At 55.3% G+C, this 9,131-nt stretch overlaps 1 non-coding gene across 1 annotated transcript; it reads left to right on the forward strand.

Annotated features, from left to right (window-relative positions):
• The first annotated feature begins 6,535 nt into the window (after positions 1–6,535).
• LOC148345831 (18S ribosomal RNA) lies at positions 6,536–8,522 on the forward strand. Its single transcript, XR_015848424.1, has one exon. It is a non-coding gene; the product is annotated as an 18S ribosomal RNA (ribosomal RNA).
• Positions 8,523–9,131: the final 609 nt, after the last annotated feature.

Consider the following 9,131-nt stretch of genomic DNA (forward strand, 5'->3'; position numbering starts at 1 on the left):
AATTCCCCAAACACCGGCCCGGATTTCAGCCACTAGTGGCGGGCACAAGTCCCCAAACACTAGCCAAGTTCTCAGCCACTAGTGGCGGGCACAATTCCCCAAACACCGGTCCGATAATACGCGCGCATATCCCCAAACACCGGCCCGATAATACGCGCACAATTCCCCAAACACCGGCGCGGATTTCAGCCACTATTGGCGGGCACAAGTCCCCCAACACTAGCCCGGGATTCAGCCACTAGTGGCGGGCACGATTCCCCAAACACCGGTCCGATAATACGCGCGCATATCCCCAAACACCGGCCCGATAATACGCGCACAATTCCCCAAACACCGGCCCGGATTTCAGCCACTAGTGGCGGGCACAAGTCCCCAAACACTAGCCAAGTTCTCAGCCACTAGTGGCGGGCACAATTCCCCAAACACCGGTCCGATAATACGCGCGCATATCCCCAAACACCGGCCCGATAATACGCGCACAATTCCCCAAACACCGGCGCGGATTTCAGCCACTATTGGCGGGCACAAGTCCCCCAACACTAGCCCGGGATTCAGCCACTAGTGGCGGGCACGATTCCCCAAACACCGGTCCGATAATACGCGCGCATATCCCCAAACACCGGCCCGATAATACGCGCACAATTCCCCAAACACCGGCCCGGATTTCAGCCACTAGTGGCGGGCACAAGTCCCCAAACACTAGCCAAGTTCTCAGCCACTAGTGGCGGGCACAATTCCCCAAACACCGGTCCGATAATACGCGCGCATATCCCCAAACACCGGCCCGATAATACGCGCACAATTCCCCAAACACCGGCGCGGATTTCAGCCACTATTGGCGGGCACAAGTCCCCCAACACTAGCCCGGGATTCAGCCACTAGTGGCGGGCACGATTCCCCAAACACCGGTCCGATAATACGCGCGCATATCCCCAAACACCGGCCCGATAATACGCGCACAATTCCCCAAACACCGGCCCGGATTTCAGCCACTAGTGGCGGGCACAAGTCCCCAAACACTAGCCAAGTTCTCAGCCACTAGTGGCGGGCACAATTCCCCAAACACCGGTCCGATAATACGCGCGCATATCCCCAAACACCGGCCCGATAATACGCGCACAATTCCCCAAACACCGGCGCGGATTTCAGCCACTATTGGCGGGCACAAGTCCCCCAACACTAGCCCGGGATTCAGCCACTAGTGGCGGGCACGATTCCCCAAACACCGGTCCGATAATACGCGCGCATATCCCCAAACACCGGCCCGATAATACGCGCACAATTCCCCAAACACCGGCCCGATAATACGCGCGCAATTCCCCAAACACCGGCCCGATAATACGCGCACATTTCCCCAAACACCGGCGCGGATTTCAGCCACTATTGGCGGGCACAAGTCCCCCAACACTAGCCCGGGATTCAGCCACTATTGGCGGGCACAAGTCCCCCAACACTAGCCCGGGATTCAGCCACTAGTGGCGGGCACGATTCCCCAAACACCGGCCCGGCGCTGAGTATATGGCCTCCGAAAGGCCCATACATTCAGACGGGTCCATGTATTTTCAACGACAGCAGCAGTACCGCCAAAATCCATGCAGCGGCGCTGGATTTATGGCCTCCGAAAGGCCCATTCATTCAGACGGGTCCATGTATTTTCAGCGACAGCCGCAGTACCGCCAAAATCCATGCAGAGGCGCTGAGTTTATGGCCTCCGAAAGGCCCATTCATTCAGACGGGTCCATGTATTTTCAGCGACAGCAGCAGTACCGCCAAAATCCATGCAGCGGCGCTGTATTTATGGCCTCCGAAAGGCCCATTCATTACCAACGGGGCTGCAGTAGCATCCCGCGGCCACGCAGGGGCAGATATTGTGAGGGAATTACATGGTAGTGGACGGAGCGCCCATGCATTTCCAATGGGAGTGCAGTACCTCAAAAATCCGCTCCAAGCCACCGAACTTGAGGGCCCGACGTTCCCTCAACACTAGCCCAGTGCAATCGACATTTCGTTCTGTGTACATTGTTACACAGAATGACAATACAAGGGAATTATTATTATTATTATTATTATTATGTATTCAGCCACTAGTGGCGGGCACAATACCCCAAACACTGGCCCGGCGCTGGCTGAGTTTATGGCCTCCGAAAGGCCCATACATTCAGACGGGTCCATGTATTTTCAGTTTTCCGTAGCAGGTGTGATTGTTTGTTTAATTAGGTAGTTTGTGTTGGTGACGGTGTTCCTAACTGTGGTGGCTTGTTTGTAGAATGTGGGGCCCTGCGTTTGTGTTATGTTGATTTCTGGTAATTTACTTTTTACTAAGTAGTCTTTCAGGTTTTTGTTTCTTTTAAAGGCTGAGATGATTTTGTAATCTTGGATTATGCTTGTGTTCTGTAGTGTCTGATTTATATTTTGTCCATTCATTCAGACGGGTCCATGTATTTTCAGCGACAGCCGCAGTACCGCCAAAATCCATGCAGCGGCGCTGGATTTATGGCCTCCGAAAGGCCCATTCATTCAGACGGGTCCATGTATTTTCAGCGACAGCCGCAGTACCGCCAAAATCCATGCAGAGGCGCTGAGTTTATGGCCTCCGAAAGGCCCATTCATTCAGACGGGTCCATGTATTTTCAGCGACAGCAGCAGTACCGCCAAAATCCATGCAGCGGCGCTGTATTTATGGCCTCCGAAAGGCCCATTCATTACCAACGGGGCTGCAGTAGCATCCCGCGGCCACGCAGGGGCAGATATTGTGAGGGAATTACATGGTAGTGGACGGAGCGCCCATGCATTTCCAATGGGAGTGCAGTACCTCAAAAATCCGCTCCAAGCCACCGAACTTGAGGGCCCGACGTTCCCTCAACACTAGCCCAGTGCAATCGACATTTCGTTCTGTGTACATTGTTACACAGAATGACAATACAAGGGAATTATTATTATTATTATTATTATTATGTATTCAGCCACTAGTGGCGGGCACAATACCCCAAACACTGGCCCGGCGCTGGCTGAGTTTATGGCCTCCGAAAGGCCCATACATTCAGACGGGTCCATGTATTTTCAGTTTTCCGTAGCAGGTGTGATTGTTTGTTTAATTAGGTAGTTTGTGTTGGTGACGGTGTTCCTAACTGTGGTGGCTTGTTTGTAGAATGTGGGGCCCTGCGTTTGTGTTATGTTGATTTCTGGTAATTTACTTTTTACTAAGTAGTCTTTCAGGTTTTTGTTTCTTTTAAAGGCTGAGATGATTTTGTAATCTTGGATTATGCTTGTGTTCTGTAGTGTCTGATTTATATTTTGTCCATTCATTCAGACGGGTCCATGTATTTTCAGCGACAGCCGCAGTACCGCCAAAATCCATGCAGCGGCGCTGGATTTATGGCCTCCGAAAGGCCCATTCATTCAGACGGGTCCATGTATTTTCAGCGACAGCCGCAGTACCGCCAAAATCCATGCAGAGGCGCTGAGTTTATGGCCTCCGAAAGGCCCATTCATTCAGACGGGTCCATGTATTTTCAGCGACAGCAGCAGTACCGCCAAAATCCATGCAGCGGCGCTGTATTTATGGCCTCCGAAAGGCCCATTCATTACCAACGGGGCTGCAGTAGCATCCCGCGGCCACGCAGGGGCAGATATTGTGAGGGAATTACATGGTAGTGGACGGAGCGCCCATGCATTTCCAATGGGAGTGCAGTACCTCAAAAATCCGCTCCAAGCCACCGAACTTGAGGGCCCGACGTTCCCTCAACACTAGCCCAGTGCAATCGACATTTCGTTCTGTGTACATTGTTACACAGAATGACAATACAAGGGAATTATTATTATTATTATTATTATTATGTATTCAGCCACTAGTGGCGGGCACAATACCCCAAACACTGGCCCGGCGCTGGCTGAGTTTATGGCCTCCGAAAGGCCCATACATTCAGACGGGTCCATGTATTTTCAGTTTTCCGTAGCAGGTGTGATTGTTTGTTTAATTAGGTAGTTTGTGTTGGTGACGGTGTTCCTAACTGTGGTGGCTTGTTTGTAGAATGTGGGGCCCTGCGTTTGTGTTATGTTGATTTCTGGTAATTTACTTTTTACTAAGTAGTCTTTCAGGTTTTTGTTTCTTTTAAAGGCTGAGATGATTTTGTAATCTTGGATTATGCTTGTGTTCTGTAGTGTCTGATTTATATTTTGTCCATTCATTCAGACGGGTCCATGTATTTTCAGCGACAGCCGCAGTACCGCCAAAATCCATGCAGCGGCGCTGGATTTATGGCCTCCGAAAGGCCCATTCATTCAGACGGGTCCATGTATTTTCAGCGACAGCCGCAGTACCGCCAAAATCCATGCAGCGGCGCTGGGTTTATGGAATCCGAAAGGCCCATTCATTCAGACGGGTCCATGTATTTTCAACGACAGCCGCAGTACCGCCAAAATCCATGCAGCGGCGCTGTATTTATGGCCTCCGAAAGGCCCATTCATTACCAACGGGGCTGCAGTAGCATCCCGCGGCCACGCAGGGGCAGATATTGTGAGGGAATTACATGGTAGTGGACGGAGCGCCCATGCATTTCCAATGGGAGTGCAGTACCTCAAAAATCCGCTCCAAGCCACCGAACTTGAGGGCCCGACGTTCCCTCAACACTAGCCCAGTGCAATCGACATTTCGTTCTGTGTACATTGTTACACAGAATGACAATACAAGGGAATTATTATTATTATTATTATTATTATGTATTCAGCCACTAGTGGCGGGCACAATACCCCAAACACTGGCCCGGCGCTGGCTGAGTTTATGGCCTCCGAAAGGCCCATACATTCAGACGGGTCCATGTATTTTCAGTTTTCCGTAGCAGGTGTGATTGTTTGTTTAATTAGGTAGTTTGTGTTGGTGACGGTGTTCCTAACTGTGGTGGCTTGTTTGTAGAATGTGGGGCCCTGCGTTTGTGTTATGTTGATTTCTGGTAATTTACTTTTTACTAAGTAGTCTTTCAGGTTTTTGTTTCTTTTAAAGGCTGAGATGATTTTGTAATCTTGGATTATGCTTGTGTTCTGTAGTGTCTGATTTATATTTTGTCCATTCATTCAGACGGGTCCATGTATTTTCAGCGACAGCCGCAGTACCGCCAAAATCCATGCAGCGGCGCTGAGTTTATGGCCTCCGAAAGGCCCATTCATTCAGACGGGTCCATGTATTTTCAGCGACAGCCGCAGTACCGCCAAAATCCATGCAGCGGCGCTGGGTTTATGGAATCCGAAAGGCCCATTCATTCAGACGGGTCCATGTATTTTCAACGACAGCCGCAGTACCGCCAAAATCCATGCAGCGGCGCTGTATTTATGGCCTCCGAAAGGCCCATTCATTCCCAACGGGGCAGCAGTAGCATCGCGCGGCCACGCGGGGGCAGATATTGTGAGGGAATTACATTGTAGTGGACGGAGCGCCCATGTATTGCTATGGCCAATGCATTTCCAATGGGAGTGCAGTACCTCAAAAATCCGCTAGAGGGCCCCGAACTTGAGGGCCCGGCGTTCCCTCAAGTGCCGATTTTATACCCCCTTCTCCAGCCGACAGCCAGAATTATATTAGGGACTCGCAATTTTGAGAGGTGAGCACCAGGGCTAATCAGCGGCCACCCGTGACCATTGAGTCCGACAGAGCAGAGGCTAGGGGCGGCCTCGCATCTCGCAATTACCGAGGGAAGATGCCGGTTCTCGAAAAATTTCTAAGTTTTTCAAATTTTAAAGTATTGAAGTATTTAGGGCGCTTCCCGCGGCCCTGGCTTTTGCATGTACCCCTCTAAGCTCCGGTTCTCGAAAAATGTCTAAGTTTGTCAAACTTTAAAGTATTGAAGCCGGACTTCCGCGGAGGCTGACAGGGGGCCTCCATCGAAGCACCCTTCACCCCCGGGTGAGCCGGCGTCGGCCCACGGGCCTGCCGGTTCCCCAACTGAGCGATTGGCACACGAGACCCGCCTCGGAGGGCCCACGTCGGCCGGCGCAAGCCGGTGTTCGGGCGTGCGGCTCCTCCGGCTTTGCGGGTCAAGCTCCAGCGCCGAGGATACTAGGCAAACGTTGGGCCCCCCCGAGCCGAGTGGATACCCGCCTCAGAAAGAGCTGGGGCGGTACGTACGGACGGCCTCACTAAGAGGGAACGGAAGCTACTAAAGCACACGTATAACTGTCCGATGTGCGAACGAAAGTGAGGCCGGACGAATCCGATACGAGTTACGAGTGAGGCGGGATCCACGGCTGGCACTCGCGGGGCCCTCTTGCGAAACCATGCCTCGGCGTGAACCTTTTGGCGGCAGAACCAAGACGAACCGAGGTCGAGCTTCCGTCTCGAGCCACACCCAGACGTCCGACCGTCGCGGAGCCCGACGCCACGCGTGCTAGGGCTCCGCGCGAAACATCGTTTCACGACACCCGCTCGTCAGCCCGTCCGAACGTATACGAGTGTCGCGCGGCCCCCCGGGCCCGGCTGTAGCCACAGCCTCGTCCCGGACCAGGGCCGCACCGCCACCAGCAGCGCCCCCCCGGCGGCAGACGCACTCTGGTTGATCCTGCCAGTAGCATATGCTTGTTTTCAAGATTAAGCCATGCATGTCTAAGTACGAATGGCCAGTACAGTGAAACTGCGAACGGCTCATTAAATCAGTTATGGTTCCTTTGATCGCTCCACCGTTACTTGGATAACTGTGGCAAATCCAGAGCTAATACATGCAAACGAGCGCCGACTCGCGGGCGGGGCTCCGGCCTCGCCCCGGGGACGCGTGCATTTATCAGACACAAAAACCCACGCGGTGTCCGGCGGGCGGGGGCTCAGCCGTCGCGCGCGTCCCCCGCGTCCGGCCTCCGCCTCTCCGGGCGGGGGCGTAAGCGGCGCGGGCGGCTCCGCGCGCGCCGGTCCTCGTTCCGCCGGCCCGGCCCCCCCTTTGTGTTGACTCAGGATAACCTCGTGCCGATCGCTCGCCCACCCGAGGCGGCGACGACTCATTCGAATGTCTGCCCTATCAACTTTCGATGGTAGACTCTGCGCCTACCATGGTGACCACGGGTAACGGGGAATCAGGGTTCGATTCCGGAGAGGGAGCATGAGAAACGGCTACCACATCCAAGGAAGGCAGCAGGCGCGCAAATTACCCACTCCCGACACGGGGAGGTAGTGACGAAAAATAACAATACGGGACTCGTTCGAGTCTCCGTAATTGGAATGAGCCGAACACAAACCCATCGGCCAGCATCCATTGGAGGGCAAGTCTGGTGCCAGCAGCCGCGGTAATTCCAGCTCCAATAGCGTATTTTAAAGTTGCTGCAGTTAAAAAGCTCCTAGTTGGACCCCGGGACGCGAGCTGACGGTCCGCCGCGAGGCGTGCATCCGTCTGTCCCAGCCCCTGCCTCTCGGCAAAAGCCCCCGTGATGCCCTTCGCTGGGTGTCACTCGCGGGGCCCGAAGCGTTTACTTTGAGGAAATTAGAGTGTTCAAAGCAGGCCACACGGCCGCCCCTGCATATCGCAGCTGGGAATAATGGAATAGGACTCCGGTTCTATTTTGTGGGTTGTCATGAACTGGGGCCATGATTAAGAGGGACGGCCGGGGGCATTCGTACTGCGCCGCTAGAGGTGAAATTCTTGGACCGGCGCAAGACGGACGAGAGCGAAAGCATTTGCCAAGAATGTTTTCATTAATCAAGAACGAAAGTCGGAGGTTCGAAGACGATCAGATACCGTCCTAGTTCCGACCATAAACGATGCCGACTCGCGATCCGGCGGCGTTATTCCCATGACCCGCCGAGCAGCACCCGGGAAACCGACCAAGTGTCTGGGTTCCGGGGGGAGTATTGTTGCAAAGCTGAAACTTAAAGGAATTGACGGAAGGGCACCACCAGGAGTGGAGCATGCGGCTTAATTTGACTCAACACGGGAAACCTCACCCGGCCCGGACACGGAAAGGATTGACAGATTGAAGGCTCTTTCTCGATACCGTGGGTGGTGGTGCATGGCCGTTCGTAGTTGGTGGAGCGATTTGTCTGGTTAATTCCGATAACGAACGAGACTCAAACATACTAAATAGTACCGCGGCCCCCCGCGCGGTCGGCGGCAGAAAACTTCTTAGAGGGACAAGTGGCTCTCAGCCACACGAGAATGAGCAATAACAGGTCTGTGATGCCCTTAGATGTCCGGGGCTGCACGCGCGCCACACTGAGCGTATAAGCGCGTCGTCTATCCCCGCGCCGGCAGGCGCGGGTAATCCTATGAACCCCGCTCGTGACAGGGCCTGGGGATTGCAATTATTTCCCACCAACGAGGAATTCCCAGTAAGCGCGGGTCATTAGCCTGCGTTGATTAAGTCCCTGCCCTTTGTACACACCGCCCGTCGCTACTACCGATCGGATGGCTTAGTGAGGTCCTCGGATAGTCCCCGCCGGGGCCGGCCCCGGCTCCGGCGGTGTGCCAGAAGACGGTCGAACTTGACTATCTAGAGGAAGTAAAAGTCGTAACAAGGTTTCTGTAGGTGAACCTGCAGAAGGATCATTAACGTACGAGCGGCAGCAGATCCGCCTCGGTACACCCCCGACGAGCCAGACGCCGAGGGCGGCGGGTCGTCGCAGGCGGAGGAAGAGGGTAGACCGGGACGGGACGGGACGGGGGGCGCGGCGCGGGTCACTCCCGGGCCGCGCGTCGGAGCGAGTTCGGCGGGCGCCACGCGGCGCGGCGCGACGCGAGAAAAGGCGGCGGGCGATGTCGCGCTACCTCCGTGCGAGCGGGGTAGCGCGCTCGTCCGACGACCCCAGTAGCGCGGCGCGGCGCGACGACAGGCGACCGCCAGCGACGGGCGAAAGGCGGCGGCCGTGCGCGGGACCCCCGTAACCGGGGAATCCCCCTATGCCGACGACCCTAGCTCGGCGCGGTTCTCGCGCTTCCGGCGCGCGCTTCCGGGGCGGCACTCGCCTCGACGACCTCCCGTCCTTTAAAGGTAACGGTTCGGGCCGGCGCCCCGGCGTCCGTCCGCCCGTCGGTGTCGCGTGTCCGTGCGGCGCGGGGCTGCTCTCGGCGAGGGTCGCCGAGCAAGCGGATCCCCGCACGGATCACAACGGCCGTATGGCGGCGGCGTCGGGACGCCCGCCCGAGACGAAGGTTCAGGGC

The sequence above is a fragment of the Urocampus carinirostris genome, unplaced genomic scaffold (assembly GCF_059441175.1).
Source record: "Urocampus carinirostris isolate Australia breed hairy pipefish unplaced genomic scaffold, RoL_Ucar_1.0 HiC_scaffold_24, whole genome shotgun sequence".
NCBI lineage: Eukaryota > Metazoa > Chordata > Actinopteri > Syngnathiformes > Syngnathidae > Urocampus > Urocampus carinirostris.